This window comes from Bos indicus x Bos taurus, chromosome 6 (genome assembly GCF_003369695.1).
Source record: "Bos indicus x Bos taurus breed Angus x Brahman F1 hybrid chromosome 6, Bos_hybrid_MaternalHap_v2.0, whole genome shotgun sequence".
Classification (NCBI taxonomy): domain Eukaryota; kingdom Metazoa; phylum Chordata; class Mammalia; order Artiodactyla; family Bovidae; genus Bos; species Bos indicus x Bos taurus.
Window position 1 is genome coordinate 59636191 of NC_040081.1, and position 16316 is coordinate 59652506.

The following is a 16316-nucleotide window of genomic DNA, read 5'->3' on the forward strand; positions in this document are numbered from 1 at the left end:
AGATTCTCTATTTCAGCTTCCTCATATACAAAACGTGTAGATGTTACATCTCAGAAAAGTTTTTTTAAAGGTAAGTATAAAATTATTTGGGAAAGTATTTTCTTAAGTGTAAAACACAAGATATTGGTCCTGTGATTGTTCATAAAATTAAAAAGAATCAAATCAAATCTTTGATGTTCAAGCATCCCATATGGAAGAGGCTTTCTACTGTGAAAATAATGATGCCTTTGAAGCAAAGAATCCGGGCATCTCTTGCTTTTTCTAGAAGTGACTCAAAACGTTTGACTGTGACACTCAGGGTATTCTCCTATCTGTCACTAGGCATACAGGACTGCTTACCTGTAGCCTCACTGAAATGGTGACCTGATGCAATATTAAATGCAAAATTAATATTAATGCAAAATTTAAAACATAACCTCTTTCATTCCCAACTCAAAAAAAACCTAAAAGGTATATTCTCCCTTTTGTTATTCTGACCAAAGGGCATTCTGAGCAAGTTTCTGGTAACTTTTGAAGAATGGGATTGTGAATGCTTATACTTGTAGGGTGAAAATCAAGAAAGGTACTAGGAAGAGGAAATTTAGAAATTTTGTTCATTTCCAACATGATCAATTGAGTCAGAGACTTTGACATATAGACCCTCTGGGAGTTCGAATTTAAAGCACTTCAAATCTCACAATGAAAGATGTGACTTTTGCCTCCCAGGAAATTTCTTGGCAATTCTGACTTGAAATTCATCTCCCTTTCTTACAGTGATTGAACATTTCTTTATGCACAGATACTGAAACCTGATCTTATGGAATTCCCTGGCGGTCTAGTGGTCAATGGACATGAGTTTGAGTAAGCTCCGGACGTTGGTGATGGACAGGGAAGCCTGGCATGCTGCAGTCCACGGGGTAGCAAAGAGTTGGACATGACTGAGCGACTGAACTGAACTAGTGGTTAGGATTCAGTGCTTTCACTACTGTGGCTTGGGTGTGGCATGGCCAAAATTTAGAAAAAAAGAAAGAAAATAACAGATTTTTATTTAAAAAAAGAGAAAAAGAAAAAAAAAACCCTCAATAGTTTGCTGAATAGATTTAGATTCAGATATGCATCTGAAAAACATAATAAGCCACAAAAATTTATTCATAAACAAAAGTCAGAATGAAAAATATACAAGGGAGACTTCTTTTCAAAACAAGAAAAACACTGAAGGGAAAGATAGAGAAATTGAATTAAGAAAAGTCAGGTCAATTGCCAGCTTTCTGACCAGAAATAGATCTGTGCTACTGTGTAAATGCTGAGTCTTCGTTAACGAGGTAGCACAGCCTCAAAAGCCGCCTGGCATTCTCATAGCCAGGGCATCACTGCTCATTGCTGTAACCAACACCTTGGGTGTTAAGATTGATTGTGCAATTAGAAAACTTTTCTCAGGCTCAGTTTCCTCTTCTGCAAACGATGGCTGTCACCTCCTAGGGTAATGGTTTCAGTTAAATGAACAGCCCATGCAGAGTACTTAATAAATCCACTCCCAGAAGGACTTCTTCTCTTTTTCTGCCTTTTCTAGTGATAACATTTCCAACCCACCTTTTATGAGATCATGCAACTTTAAAGGGCTGGCACACATGGAATAATTTTCAGCTCATACAGTCATGTTTTTAATCTCCCCATGCCCAATTTATTAAACTGTGGTGTATTCTTACAAAGAAATACTATGCATCAGTGAAGGAATACATTACAGCTACACAAATCAATGTTGAATGAAAGAAGCCAGACACAGAAGAGCACAGATATATGATTCCATTTTTATGAAGTTCAAGAATAGCTAATGTAGGGGCTTCCCTGGTGGCTCAGTGGTAAAGAATCTGCCTGCCAATGAAGGAGACACGGGTTTGATCCCTCATCCAAGAGGATCCCACAGGTCGTGGAGCAACTAAGCCCACACGCCACAACTATTGAGGCGGTGCTCCGCAACAAGAAGCCACAGCAATGAGAAGCCTGTGCACCACAGCTAGAGAGTAGCTCCGCACTCGCCGTGACCAGAAAAAAGCTCTCGCAGCAACAAAGACCCAGCACAGCCGTAAACAGATAAATAAAAATTATTTAAAAAAACAGATAATGTGTGGTGATGGAAGTCAGAATAATGGTTACCTGGAGCAAGGTGGGTGGCTGACAGGGAGGAGAAGCACAGGGAGCTTTCTGAGACACTGAAAATGTCCCATACTTTGAACTAAGATTGGTGGTTACACAGGTACACGTAAAAACTCAAGCTGTATACTTAAGGGTGGTTCATTTGACTGCCTTTATGTTATACTTCCATAATAATATTTAAAATAATATTTCTCAAAGCACTTATTTGACTTAGCCTCATCACACTGAAGTTTCTCCCTTATTGCATTGTTCCAGGCTCTTTTTGCATTTTGTGTAAGTGCTCAATTTTTTCATCGGTAGGAAATAATTGTAGGAATAAAGAATTATTCATATATTAAAATTTCCAAATAATGAATATATCCACGTAAGTTAGAAAACTATTACTTTCTTGGAAGAAAAGCTTTATAAAATGATTTGTGGCCCTCAGTGTCATCTTAAACAAATGTTACTGAGCACATTTTTCTTGGTGAACCAAGGCTACCCTTAGAAGTTTACATGGTTGAGCTGGGCTGAAATGAAAGGATGGCTTCAGGGGCCATTGCTTCCAAACTGGGTAACAGTAATTTTTGCCCTTTCCCTGTTATCAGGGGCAATTTTTCATTGTTCTGTGCCTGCCTCTAACCATCCTGGTCCTTATCCTCTGCTTTCATTCATTCATTCATTTGGTACCTGTTTTTAGAATGCCTAATATGTGCTAAGCACTGAACATAGAGTGGTGAATAAGACAGTTACAATTCATGACGTAAGGGGGACTTATTCTTTGGCACAGGAGGCAAGTATAAAACCAGTGTGATGACTATCTTAAAGGGATAGGAGGATAGGACCTAATTTAGGGGGTTTGGGAAGGTCACCTTGAAGAAGTGACATTTAAGAACTGAGACATAAGAACCTAGCCTAGAATGAGATCTTAGTAAGCATTTGTTGAATGAATGGATGATTGATCATTAGCCAACAAAAAAGAGTTTTGATTCATTGTGCATTAAGAAAACAGGAATTCTAAACCAAAAGCGAGTAGGCAGAGTGAGGCCCTGATGGACTTAATGGCTTGAATTTTTTGAATGCTGTGAGGACTGTTTTTTGCCTTACTTAAGACCTTGTGTTACTAGACAAGGATTTTTTTTTTTTTTTTTTTTGGCCCCACTGTGGGCACATGGGATCTTAGTTCTGCGATCAGGGATCGAACCTGTGTCCCATTCAGCAGAAGTCTTAACCACTGAACTGCCAAGGAAGTCCCAAGTGAAGGATTTTTAATCATTGCTCGACTAACCTATACAAATTCAGTTTTTACCAAAACAAAACCAGCCCCAAAAGCCCATGTCTTTATGATGATTCCCCTAGTCTGCCTCATAGTTCTGATCCCAAGTTCCCGTGACTGTGACTTTCCTGGCACAGTCACCCAAAAATCTTGAAAGGTGGGCGTTACTCATCCACACCTTTTTGTGACAGCTCTGTCCAAGCAAGCCAAAACAACCCTGACTCCTTAGGCATTCCTGCATGTTGCAAACTGCCACCTAATTTGGGGGCCAATTACTGTCCTTAGAGATTTCACCTTCATGATATATTACAAACCAAGAGCTTGCTGTCTAAAGCGGAGAAAGAGCAGATGACAAAATCTTTGTGGAGAGACTTTACCCAAATATATGCCTGATAAGGATTTCCCTGTAGCTCACATGGTAAAGAATCCTCCTGCAATGCAGGAGACCAGGGTTCGATCCCTGGGTTAGGAAGATCCCTGGTGAAGGGATTGGCAATCCACTCCAGTATTCTTGCTTGGAGAATCCCACGGACAGAGGAACCTGGCACACCACATTCTGTGGGTTTGCAAAGAGTCAGACACAACTGAGCGACTAACACACACATGCCTGATAAAGCCAGCCTGGTACTATTAACATATCACATGGAATAGCAACAGAGTTTTAAATGCCAGAGATAGGGGCCAATGTATCCAGAGTTTAATTTGACATCTGAGTGGATCCATTTACAAACTGCCCAATAACTGCAAGAACTCCTAAAGAGAGATGGAAATGTAGACTTTGTTGATCTTAGTTTCTTACAGTTCCATACAGACCTTCTGATTTTAAATAAGCAAACAAAGGAACTGCACTGGGTAGGATTTTCCCAGTGAAATAATGGGAAACAGGGAATGGCAAATATCTGGAAATGATTTATTTTTAGACTTCTTTCCAGTCTTCCTGTTCCTCTGATGAAATTTCACACATAAAACTCTATCCATCTACCTGAGAGACAGTGGAATTAATGCATGAGTTTCTTCACTGGTCAGGATCTATTTTGGATTTCTGCAGTATTAATAACATTGAAGGTCAAAAGTTTGACAGACCCTTAAGCAATCAAGGTGCGTCTATGGGACAGAGAAGTAAGCAGCAAGTATTCCTACCTCTGTTTCAAAATTTTAAAAGAGAGATAAGAAAAAGGTAATACACTTGTGGCAAGTTACATAAACTTACAGTGGTCGGGGTAGTGAAATGACTCAACGTAAAATTCAGTTTTCTGATACACATATAAAAACAATCAAATCTGCTATCCCTCGGGTGAACTGATGTCTTCGGCCCTTCAAAATTGTAGATTTAGTCCTATTTGCCTAAATACACAAAGCCACAGTGAACTTTTCCCATGAAGGAAGTTTCCTCTCATTTTGAAACCATCATTTATTTCAACCATTTTGCAATGACTGGGAACTTGTCAGAAGAAAGACTCTCAGCTCCTGACTGCTAGCGTCACCGGTGAAAAGAGTACGCTAACAATGTTCCTTCATAATCAGTGCTACAGTCCATGGGGTCACAAAGAGCTGGACACGACTGACCAACTGAACAACAACATGCTTGCCGTTTAATCTGAACTTCAGCACCGTCTTTATGATGAGGTTTCCTGCCATAAAGTAAAAACAGACTAAAGATTCCACATGCTTGTTACATTGCAAATACCATCCAGCAACTTCTTTTCCCAGGAACTGGCCATTACAGTCACCTTCTGGAGTTACCCTTTTTCTAGGTTTTCCTACCTACTGTTTGAGTTTTAACCACTAACAACACAGTTCCAAGTATCTGTGTCCAGGATATCATTATTACATTTGATCAAATGTAAACATTTGATTATGGCTCTAGTTTTATCATAGACACTCATGTTTTCTACAAAAGGAAAAAAAAAAAAAAAGGTAGAATACTTAGCATTCCCAAGAAGCACTGAGTCATTCGTTTCTCCAAAACTATGTATGACCAGGATATAAAGTTATTCCTAGCAACTGTGTTCTAAAAACAAAAATTTGAGGATAGGAAGAGGCTTTCAAGCTGACCTTTCATCGGGGCAAGGAGTGGGTAAGAGAGAAAGTTTAAGAGTATTTTCACAAAACCCAAGCCACCATTTAGCAAAAGCTTTTCAGGGAGTGAGTCACGGGGTATAATGAAACGCAAATCACAAGGCTACACGTTGCCTCCTAGGAACACTGCAGCTGGTTCCGAATTCTTTGCTAAAGCAAACGCTAAGTTCTGATCCAGGCCATGGGGAAACCTCCTGCGCAGGTACATTTTACCTCCTTCTCTGTGACATACACGTCCCTGGACTAAAACCGAAAACAACACTCAACCGAAACTGAAGATTACAAGTATCCAGGGACGCCGATCCACAGAAAAATACAGTTTGCAAAGCAATCCTTTGGCCCCCTTCCTCACCATTCCTGCCCCTTCAGCAGAAGGAACTCGTATGTAATCTAACATTTTAAACATGTATAAAAACTAAAGTACGAAACGAGTACCTGCCACACACCTGGAGCTCCCTTTCCCCTGCTGGCTCTCTCCTCCTACACTCTGGCAACGGAATGCCCTTCAAAACCCTGGCTCAGTGCTTTTGGTAAATGTTTTACGAGACACTAAACAGCCTTGTGTCCCACCCTCAGAGCAAACACCATTGAGAGAACACAATATAATGGTCGAAAAGATATCGTGTGATGTGATGTGCAGTAATGCAAATGAACAGGCGGGCTCTATTTCCACACTTCCCCTTAAGGGGGAGAAGAAAATCCCAAACCTCCAAGGGGTGGGGGTGGGCTAGCAGATACAAACTCGGAGTTTTGTGTGGGTTTTTTTTTTTTTTTAAGCCTCATTATGATAAGCTCATTGTTCTAATCCCCAAGCAAGTCTTGGCTTGTTAAAATGAAAAAGTGTCAAAGGCAAGAGTTAATAAAGGGTAGAGGTCACAAGTGAATCTGTAGAGACTGCCACATCTAAACATGTACCATGTATTTCTAGTTTTCAGAGCAAAGCGGACGCCAAAAAAGCTTTACAAAAACGAACTTCCACAAAAAATAAAACGTACTTCCCATTTTCCATACCCTTCAAGTAATTCACAGTTAAAAACCAACTCTGCTCCAAACCAGAAGTTTTGCATTCCATTCAAGTTAACAATTACAACTGGAGGATAACAGAAACTGGCTGGCACTGAATTATTAGCATACCCAAAAGTCAGGTGCCTCTTGGTACCACCAGGGTTAACAAGATAAAGAGAGAGCACCCAGGGATCATCTACAGCACACATGAACGTCAATGAAGTCCGGAGCTCCTGTGGGCAGCTCGCACCTACCTACCTGCTCTTGGAGCTGAGAAATGAGAAAACAGAATTATCCCGTGACCGTCGAGCCAACTCCATAAAAAGAGACCAAGGCCGTAGAGAGAAGGAATTGACTTTGGCTTTGGAATCACACACAGCCAGGTTAGGCAAATAAGAAAACCCATTCTCTAGTCCCCACTCCCACCAGAGTCCCCAGGAACACCTAGAATTCTTCATTTCATACCTTTAGGATATCCAGTGGGGTAGAAAGAAGACTCAACAGGGAACTGCGATCAAGGCTTTTGGGCACACCAGCTGTGTGACCTTGAGCAAATCACTTAACCTCTCTGACCTGTTTTCCTCACCTATAAAATAAAAATCTCTAAAACCAGGAAAGATTTACCCAAAGAATTGCCAGCCCTCTTAATCTGAGAGCGTAGAAAATGGCATATACACATTTCCAAAGCATTTGCAAGGTAATTGTCCATTTTTCCTCCCCGACCCCTTACCTCTATAGGTCCTATCTTGTTTTCAGTTTCCTCAGTATTACAGATGCCTCAGGTTAGTGCTGTGACTAATCCACCTTGGGTGGATATCCTCAAGGCCGGTTATCTGCCTCCCAGAGGCGTGGTGAGCCGACCTCCCGGGCCTCGGCCCAGGCTGCAGTGCCTGTGCTTTCACAACACTTCTCCTCTTGAATTCATCTTGCCCTCTAACACAGATACCTGCATGCCTGCCTCCCTTCCCCTTTCCTTCTCTCTTATTTTTTTTTCTCATTTTCTCTTTCCTATCCTCCTTTCTATCCTTGCTTTTTTGCCCAACTCCTTGACAAAGAGATGATGTGTATATCAATTACTCCTATCACCCTCTTTCTTCTTTTATTTTAGGTAATAAACAAGCTGGTGAGGGAGTGAAATAGATTTGTTATCATCCAGATTCTACTGAAGAGAGATCCAGAAAGATTCAACAGCTGGCTCTAGGTCACGAGGCTGAAGCTGGACTTTCCTGACAGGCCAGGGTTTCCCTCCTTCATGGCCAGGACCACCCAATTCCCCACCCTCAGATATGCCTCTTCCCAGAGCCTCAAATTCGCCACATGGTATGACTGAGTCTCCCTGCTAATTCTGGCATATTCTCACCTTCCTCCCTCTGGGCTCATCAAATTCTTATCCTATTTGGAGGGCAGGGGAGTCTATCTCACTTGACCCCCACAGCCCACCTCCCCTTCTTTAAGCAAACCAAAGAGGAACAAATCTGCAAAGCGACAAACCCACACAACTGGGGAGTAATTATTCACTTCATAGGAGTCTTTCCCTTCATTAGTACCTCTCTTGGGTACTCTTGGGTACAAGCCACGTTGTACCACATATCCACATACAAGTCAACCACTTTCTAGACCGTAAGAGTAGCCTCTGCATCCTTAGCACGCTGTCCAGTGCTTATGGTTAAGGAACATATTTGAATTCTGAAGAAAAAAAAAGTGTGAAGACAATATCAGAATCCAAAGTGTGCCTAATGGAGTAAACTCCAGGTATGACTCCAGGTAGGACTTGAGAGTTTAGGGTTTTGATGTAGTAGCTATGTTTTGTTCTATATTCAAAGAGGATGAGAAAAGTGGATTATAAAGACAAGGTGGCAAATAAATTAACCATCAAATCATGCCATGAAATAAGAACCAAGGATTAAATGCCAGACAGGGAAGCCTGGCATGCTGCAGTCCACAGGGTCTCAAAGAATTGGACACGAATTTGCAACTGAACCACAATTACCGGTTACCTGATAAACAATCCTGGTGATGGACAGGGAAGCCTGGTGTGCTGCATTCCAAGGGGTCGCCAAGGGTTGGACAGACTGAGTGACTGAACTGAACTGATCTATAATCTCATTTAATTTAATCTAACAGAGGAGGAGGAGACAGGTTCAGAGAACCTGCCCCAGGGCATGCTCTGATAAGGGCAGAGCTGAGAATCAGAGCAGATCCAATCCAGTCATTGCTCTTCATCTAAGCCACTCTCTCCTGCCACAAGGACCCTGGCTCCAGGGAGGATCTGTTGGTCAAATCCAGAGTCACCTGTGTATGCTTTCTAGGCTCTACAAGAACACATTTGGCCCTGTTCTTCTACTCCTTTTCCTTGGGTTCCCCAATCCTTCTTTTCACCTTTTCACCCCAAGACAATCTGTCCTGCTCACTTTGAAATCTATTGACAGATTCTACTATCGAGGATCTCAGTTAACCACAAAAACTGAGATATGGATAGTATGGATTTCCCCACTTCAAGTAAGCCTTTATGTTCATTTTTTTCCTATGGCCACAAATTTGATATTTGACTTTAAACACTGTGGGCTGTGTTAAAATTCCCTGTGTCAAATATAGTCCTTGGTGTTCTATTGTATATTCAAATATTTCATCTCATGCTGCTCAGAAGATAAATTCTTTGTCCCTGAGAAAGAACTGTGCCTTCCAGGCAATATAAATGTTTGATAGTAGCATTTTCTCACTTCCAGCCATGCAATTCTAAGTTGGGTTTTGTGCTATTGTTTTGGGTATGCCAGCATGCAGATGTCCCCTGGGTACTTCTAACTGCCGAGTTATATTAGGGCAGAAAATCAACCTCTCTCTGCTCTTTCACCAGAGTGTCTGTGATTCCAGAGGCCCATCTCTAGCTTAGATATATCTGAATCTAGCATGTATTTGGTCTGCAAGATGGTTCCAGATTCTGAAAGGGGTTTTGAGTTCTCTTAGACACCAGTGATAAGAAGGAGGAAGAGCAAGAGGAGAATGTTTTATTTGGAGAGAGGCGAGTAAGTCTCACAGAATCCTTGAGAAGTCTTTACTCCCCTGACTCATTCAAGCCCCTTCAGTTTTCTGGGAGGGCATCTGAGAGCATCCTGAAGGCAGCGTCAGAAACTTCTGGTCACCCAGCCCAGCCTAAATCAAACCCTAAGAAAGGTCCCCACAGTCTCTAGTGTTTTTCCAAACTGCTTAAGGAAGGAGATGTTGGAACAGATGAGGGGAACACACGATGAATCAACATACAGCCCATCACTGTCTTTTCACTGGGACAGTAACAGTTTCACTGGGACCAGAAGGTTCTCAAAGTGAGGTCCCTGGATCCCCTGGGAGACCCTTTCAGAGGTCTGCAAAGTCAAAACAATTTTCATAATAATACGAAATAACATTTCTGTATTTTTCCACTGTGTTGACTTTTGCACCAATGATGAAAAGGCAGCAGAGAGTTACACTGCTGGTACCTCAGCACAAAAGAAGACAGTGGCACCAATTTGCACTAGGAATCACAGCATTTTTCTATTAGCAGGCACTAGAAGTTGTCTTTATTATTTTTTTGAATGTACTTGAAACAGGAAAACATTAATTCCATCATTTTAACACATCTTGACTCGAGCATATATCTTTTTAAATATTCTGTGTGATGAAATGGGAAGCATGCACAAAACACTCTTGCTGCATACTTAATCATGACCATAGACTCAAGAAAAGTCACATGTGTGACAGGTACAGGGTGAACTACAGCTGCTTCTGTCACAGAACACTATTTTTACTTGAAAGAATAACTGCAGCTAAACTATGGTTATCCAGATACTGGGTATTTGGTAGATACTTTCTGGAGAAACAAATGAAATGTGCCTGTCTCTTCAAAGAACACAACTAATGGTATTTGTCTCCAATGATAAAATCAGAGCTTTCAAGCAAAAGTTCAATTTTTGAAGAACTTCTATTCACCACCATGAGCTTAATAGTTTGTCATAATTAAATGCTTTTCTGATTAAATTAGTTGTGATATTAGTAAATGTGATTTTTAAAAATATTATACAATGAAATGTGTCAATATTTCAATGATCTTCACAACTCAGTAAGCCAGTATTTTCCAAATGACCAATTCACAATGTTACAGAATCACACATAGTAAAAGGCCCATTCATAGTACAAGTAAACCAGTGGAAGAAGGCTGAGCGCTGAAGAATTGATGCTTTTGAACCGTGGTGTTGGAGAAGACTCTTGAGAGTCCCTTGGACTGCAAGGAGATCCAACCAGTCCACTCTGAAGGAGATCAGCCCTGGGATTTCTTTGGAAGGAATGATGCTAAAGCTGAAACTCCAGTACTTTGGCCACCTCATGGGAAGAGTTGACTCACTGGAAAAAACTCTGATGCTGGGAGGGATTGGGGGCAAGAGAAGAAGGGGATGACAGAGGATGAGATGGCTGGATGGCATCACTGACTCGATGGATGTGAGTCTCAGTGAACTCTGGGAGTTGGTGATGGACAGGGAGGCCTGGCGTGCTGCGATTCACGAGGTCACAAAGAATCAGACACGACTGAACGACTGATCTGATCTGATAAAAACTTCACTGATATGGTTTCAGATTCCATACTACAACTAATCATTAAGAAACTATCTCTTATAGAGTTTGGCTTTAATAGTAAAGAAGAATGTTCTCAACTATCTGAAAAGTATATCAAAATACCCCTCTCTTTTCCAACTACATATCTTTGTGAAGCCGAGTATTCTTTAATTACTTCAATAAAAATAATGTATTTCGCCAGATGGAAGGCATAAGCAGACATAAGAATAAAGTTGACTTCTATCAAGCCAGTAATTATTTGCAAAAAATATAATGTGCTTTCTATCATCTATTTTTTTGGAAATATAGTTTTTCATAAAATGTTATTTATGTTAACATGAAAGTGAAAGAAAAGTGAAAGTGAAGTCACTCAGTCGTGTCTGACTCTTTGCGACTCCATGGACTGTAGCCTACCAGGCTCCTCCCTCCATGGGATTCTCCAGGCAAGAGTACGGGAGTGGGTTGCCATTTCCTTCTCCAGGGGATCTTCCCGACCCGGGGATTGAACCTGAGTCTCCTGAATTCCAGGCAGATGCTTTAACCTCTGAGCCACTTTTGAAGTACTTAATAAATATTTTTAATTTCTTAGTTTGAATTTCTAATGTGGTAAATAGTTACAGATACAACCCACATAAACAAGAGCACTCTGGGTTCCTTAATAATTCTTAAGAATGTGAAGACAGGGTTGCCAGATTCAGCAAATAAAAATGCAGATCAGAGTTAATTTCTGTTAATTTTTATTTTATATTGAAGAATAGTTGATTAACACTGTTGTGTTAGTTAAATTTGAATTTCAGATAAACAACAAATAATATTTAAGTATCCATGCAACTTTTGAGACATATTTATACTAAAAAAAATTACTTTATTATTTATCTGAAGTTTATATCTGAGTGTCCTTTATTTTATTTGCCTGTTAAAGATGTTCTGAGCCCAGAAAGTTTGAGACAAGCCGCAGTAGACCATGTCCCGCACACATGTGCTAACACACTAACATGTATTTAACACCCACTGTGTATCATACCCAGCACTAAATTCTTGACAAATACTACCTCTTCACTCATCTCCAAAACCCTATGCGGCAAGTATTATTGAGATCCCTAGTTAAATAAAACTAGTTATTGGTGGAAGGCAAGACTGGAACCCACTCACTCAGACACCAAAATCTCAACTTGCAACCATTAGGGTTACATTGAAATCTAATGGAGAATCCCAAAGATGATGGGTTTTTTTACGTATTTACATCTCCAAATTTTAGCAAATTGATTTCTTTTTTTCTCTGTCTCACAGCTGTGTATATGTTCTTCAGTCAGTAATGATGGAAGCCAAGGCTGTGTGTCAGGAAATTCTATCCAGAACTGGCTGTGAGTATTTGACTGAGAGCAAACTTTCCTAATGGATGCTTCCCTGGGCGTGACAACTGCCTTTTTCCAGGCTGGGAATTCTAGAATGGAGCAGTGGTACACGGGCACTGCTCGTTACTATTCATTGGAAGCTGCTGGGAGCTTGGTGCTGGACTTGAATCATCCTTGAGAATTGGTAATTTCTCCAAATGAATCTGTACCAACTGAAGCAAATGCTGCTGCTGCTGCTGCTAAGTCACTTCAGTCGTGTCCAACTCTGTGCAACCCCATAGACAGCAGCCCACCAGGCTCCCCTGTCCCTGGGATTCTCCAGGCAAGGACACTGGAGTGGGTTGCCATTTCCTTCTCCAATGCATGAAAGTGAAAAGTGAAAGTGAAGTCACTCAGTCGTGTCCAACCCTCAGTGATCCCATGGACTGCAGCCTTCCAGGCTCCTCCATCCATGGGATTTTCCAGGCAAGAGTACCAGAGTGGGGTGCCATTGCCTTCTCTGAAGCAAAAGCAACTATTGTTTTAAGTGAGCCAAGGTCCTATTTTTCGTATGATCATGACCCAGGCTACTGGATATATTTAATGAGCCAAGGTTTGACAGTAAACAAACTAGGGAAAGTGAACTTTTTTGTATGATACAGCATGACAGCACGGCTATATACTCACTGCATCTCAAGATCTGCAAATACAAAAATGAATTTGCTTGCAGGCAACTCAGACCTCCTCCCCCGCCCCCAATCCCCCAAGTGGCGCCATGGTAAAGAACCGCCTGCCTATGTAAGAGATGTGGGTTCAATCCCTGAGTCGGGAAGAACTCCTGGAGTAGGGCATGGCAATGCACTCCAGTATTCTTGCTTGGAGAATCCCCATGGACAGAGGAGCCTGGAAGGCTGCCGTCCATGGGGTCGAAAAAGAGTCAGACACTACGTAGTGACTTAGCACGCGTGCCCTAGTCACCTTTCTTCTCCAGTTTCAAGAGTATGTCTCCCGTCAGCTAGACACGGAGGCGGCGCTACACAAGTCTAGACTGCACAGAAAGGGGAAGGCCCCCAAGGCACCGAAAAGAACCAGGTTTGATCCTTGTGTTTGTATTTACTTTATCCGGGCTGCCTGTATGATGAGGACAGCAATATTCACCTGGCAAACCACAGTCCATAGGGTCGCAAAGAGTCGGACACCACTGAGTGAGTAACTACTACTACTACTGTGCATAATGAAGTGTAGAAAGCGAGAAACATGTAAGGGAGGTAGAGAGAGACAGAGAGGGATACTAGTTTTTCAGACAGGAAAACTTCTTTAACAAAGGGAAGATTTACCTTTCAGACCTTTTGTTTTGTAAATTTGGATTTTTATTAGACGTGAGGCACACCAGATTATATTAAAGGCGGTTGTGTATACAGAAGGGTGATAGAACTTTAAAAATTAGCCTGGAGGAGAGAATGGGACAAAAGGAGAAGAAAAAAAAAAAGTGTAGATGTGAAAGATTTTCCAGGCAAGAATACTGGAAAGTGAAAGTGAAGTCGCTCAGACTGTGCACTACCCATTTTTCAAACAATAGGCATAAAGTGAAGTTGCTCATTTGTGTCCAACTCTTTGGGACCCCATGGACTGTAGCCCACGAGGCTCCTCCCTCCATGGGATTCTCCAGGCAAAAGTACTGGAGTGGGTTGCCATTTCCTTCTCCAGGGGATCTTCCCCTCCTAGGGTCTCTCACACTGTAGGCAAACTCTTTACTGACTGGGCAACCAGGGAAGTTGGCCACAGGACTGGAAAAGGTCAGTTTTCATTCCAATCCCAAAGAAAGGCAATGCCAAAGAATGCTCAAACTACCGCACAGTTGGACTCATCTCACACGCTAGTAAAGTAATGCTCAAAATTCTCCAAGCCAGGCTTCAGCAATATGTGAACCATGAACTTCCAGATCTTCAAGCTGGTTTTAGAAAAGGCAGAGGAACCAGAGATCAAATTGCCAACATCTGCTGGATCATTGAAAAAGCAAGAGAGTTCCAGAAAAACATCTATTTCTGCTTTATTGACTATGCCAAAGCCTTTGCCTGTGTAGATCACAATAAACTGTGGAAAATTCTGAAAGAGATGAGAATACCAGACCACCTGACCTGCCTCTTGAGAAATCTGTATGCAGGTCAGGAAGCAACAGTTAGAACTGAACATGGGACAACAGACTGGTTCCAAATAGGAAAAGGAGTATGTCAAGGCTGTATATTGTCACCCTGCTTATTTAACTTATATGCAGAGTATATATCATGAGAAACGTTGGGCTGGAAGAAGCATAAGCTGGAATCAAGATTGTCAGGGGAAGTATCAATAACCTCAGATATGCAGATGACAGCACCCTATAGCAGGAAGTGAAGAACTAAAGAGCCTCTTGATAAAAGTGAAAGAAGAGAGTGAAAAAGTTGGCTTAAAGCTCAACATTCAGAAAACGAAGATCATGGCATCTGGTCCCATCATTTTGTGGCAAATAGATGCGGAAACAGTGGAAATAGTGACAGACTTTATTTGGGGGGACTCCAAAATCACTGTAGATAGTGATTGCAGCCATGAAATTAAAAGATGCTTACTTCTTGGAAGGAAAGTTATGACCAACTTAAACAGCATATTAAAAAGCAGAGACATTACTTTGCCAACAAAGGTCCATCTAGTCAAGGCTATGTTTTTTCCAGTAGTCATGTATTGATGTGAGAGTTGGATTATAAAGAAAGCTGAGTGCCAAAGAATTGATGCTTTTGAACTGTGGTGTTGGAGAAGACTCCTGAAAGTCCCTTGGACTGCAAGGAGATCCAACCAGTCCATCCTAAAGGAAATCAGTCCTGAATATTCAATGGAAGGACTGATGCTGAAGCTGAAACTCCAATATTTTGGGCACCTGATGAGAAGAGCTGACTTATTTGAAAAGACCCTGATGCTGGGAAAGATTCAAGGTGGGAGGAGAAGGGGACGACAGAGGATGAGATGGTTGGATGGCATCACCGACTCAATGGACATGAGTTTGAGTGAAGTCCAGGAGTTGGTGATGGACAGGGAGGCCTGGCGTGCTGCAGTCCATAGGGTCACAAAGAGTCAGACAGAACTGAGTGACTGAACTGAACTGAACTGACCAGGGAAGTTAGATAATTAAGAAGTACATTTTAGGAACCAAATCTTGGTGAGAACCTAGAGAGCAGGCCTAGATAGAGAGAGGGTTTGGAGAAATCCAAGGGCCTTTTCCACGGGGTGTCTGATGGGAACGAAAAAGAGTAATTACAAAAATTTTTTAAAACAGTCAGCTTCACAGTGTGTCTCAGGCCTACACGGCATGGCTGCTGTCTGAGCTCAGATGCAGGCCCAGCCCTACCTGGTGGGCCCTGTGTCTCCCTGGCAGTCTTTCTATCTGCATATGCAATCTAGATCCCTCAAGCACTGAAAGGAGTGTCTGGAGGAGAGGGGAAAAGAAAAAGAAAAAGAAACTGAGATGCAAGCCCGGCTCCTGCCTCAGATAAGCTTGGATGACCATGGAGTGTGCAGCTTTTCCCTTCAAGGGACCTTCAGAATTTATTCTCCTGAATGCTGAATGTCAAGGAAGACACAGCCAGAAACTGTGACTCATCAAATTTCCAACGTCAAGACCAGAGAGCACAGACTGGATCCAAGGACTGGGTTTGCACTCAGAGTCAAGGCCCCTGCCTGCTTCCAATGGAAAGGGGGTGGAGCCATGGCCCAGCCTCGCCCCCAGCAGCGGCCTTTCCCTGACTTGACACATGGAGAACAGGGAGTTTCATCCACCGTGCTTGAGCCACAGGCCATCACGACACTTCAGAAAGTGATCTGCCTTGGAAAGTGGTTGGATCTGTATATGAAGGTCACTCACTGGCTGTTTGTGTAGAGCCACATAGTAAATATTTTCA

The 16316-nt window shown here is 41.9% G+C and overlaps 1 protein-coding gene across 11 annotated transcripts in view; it reads right to left on the reverse strand.

Annotated features, from left to right (window-relative positions):
• Window positions 1-16316, reverse strand: part of RBM47 (RNA binding motif protein 47) — a 176332-nt gene that overhangs the window by 80086 nt on the left and 79930 nt on the right. Inside the window, exon 1 of one of the 11 annotated variants that reach the window (XM_027544325.1) lies at window positions 7203-7325. The exons of 7 other annotated variants lie outside the window; for them this stretch is intronic. The gene's annotated coding sequence lies outside the window, so the exon portion shown is untranslated. Of the gene's footprint in view, window positions 1-5902; window positions 5969-7202; window positions 7326-16316 lie in introns of those variants that run through there. 3 more of the 11 variants (XM_027544324.1, XM_027544330.1, XM_027544327.1) reach the window with 3 other exon arrangements.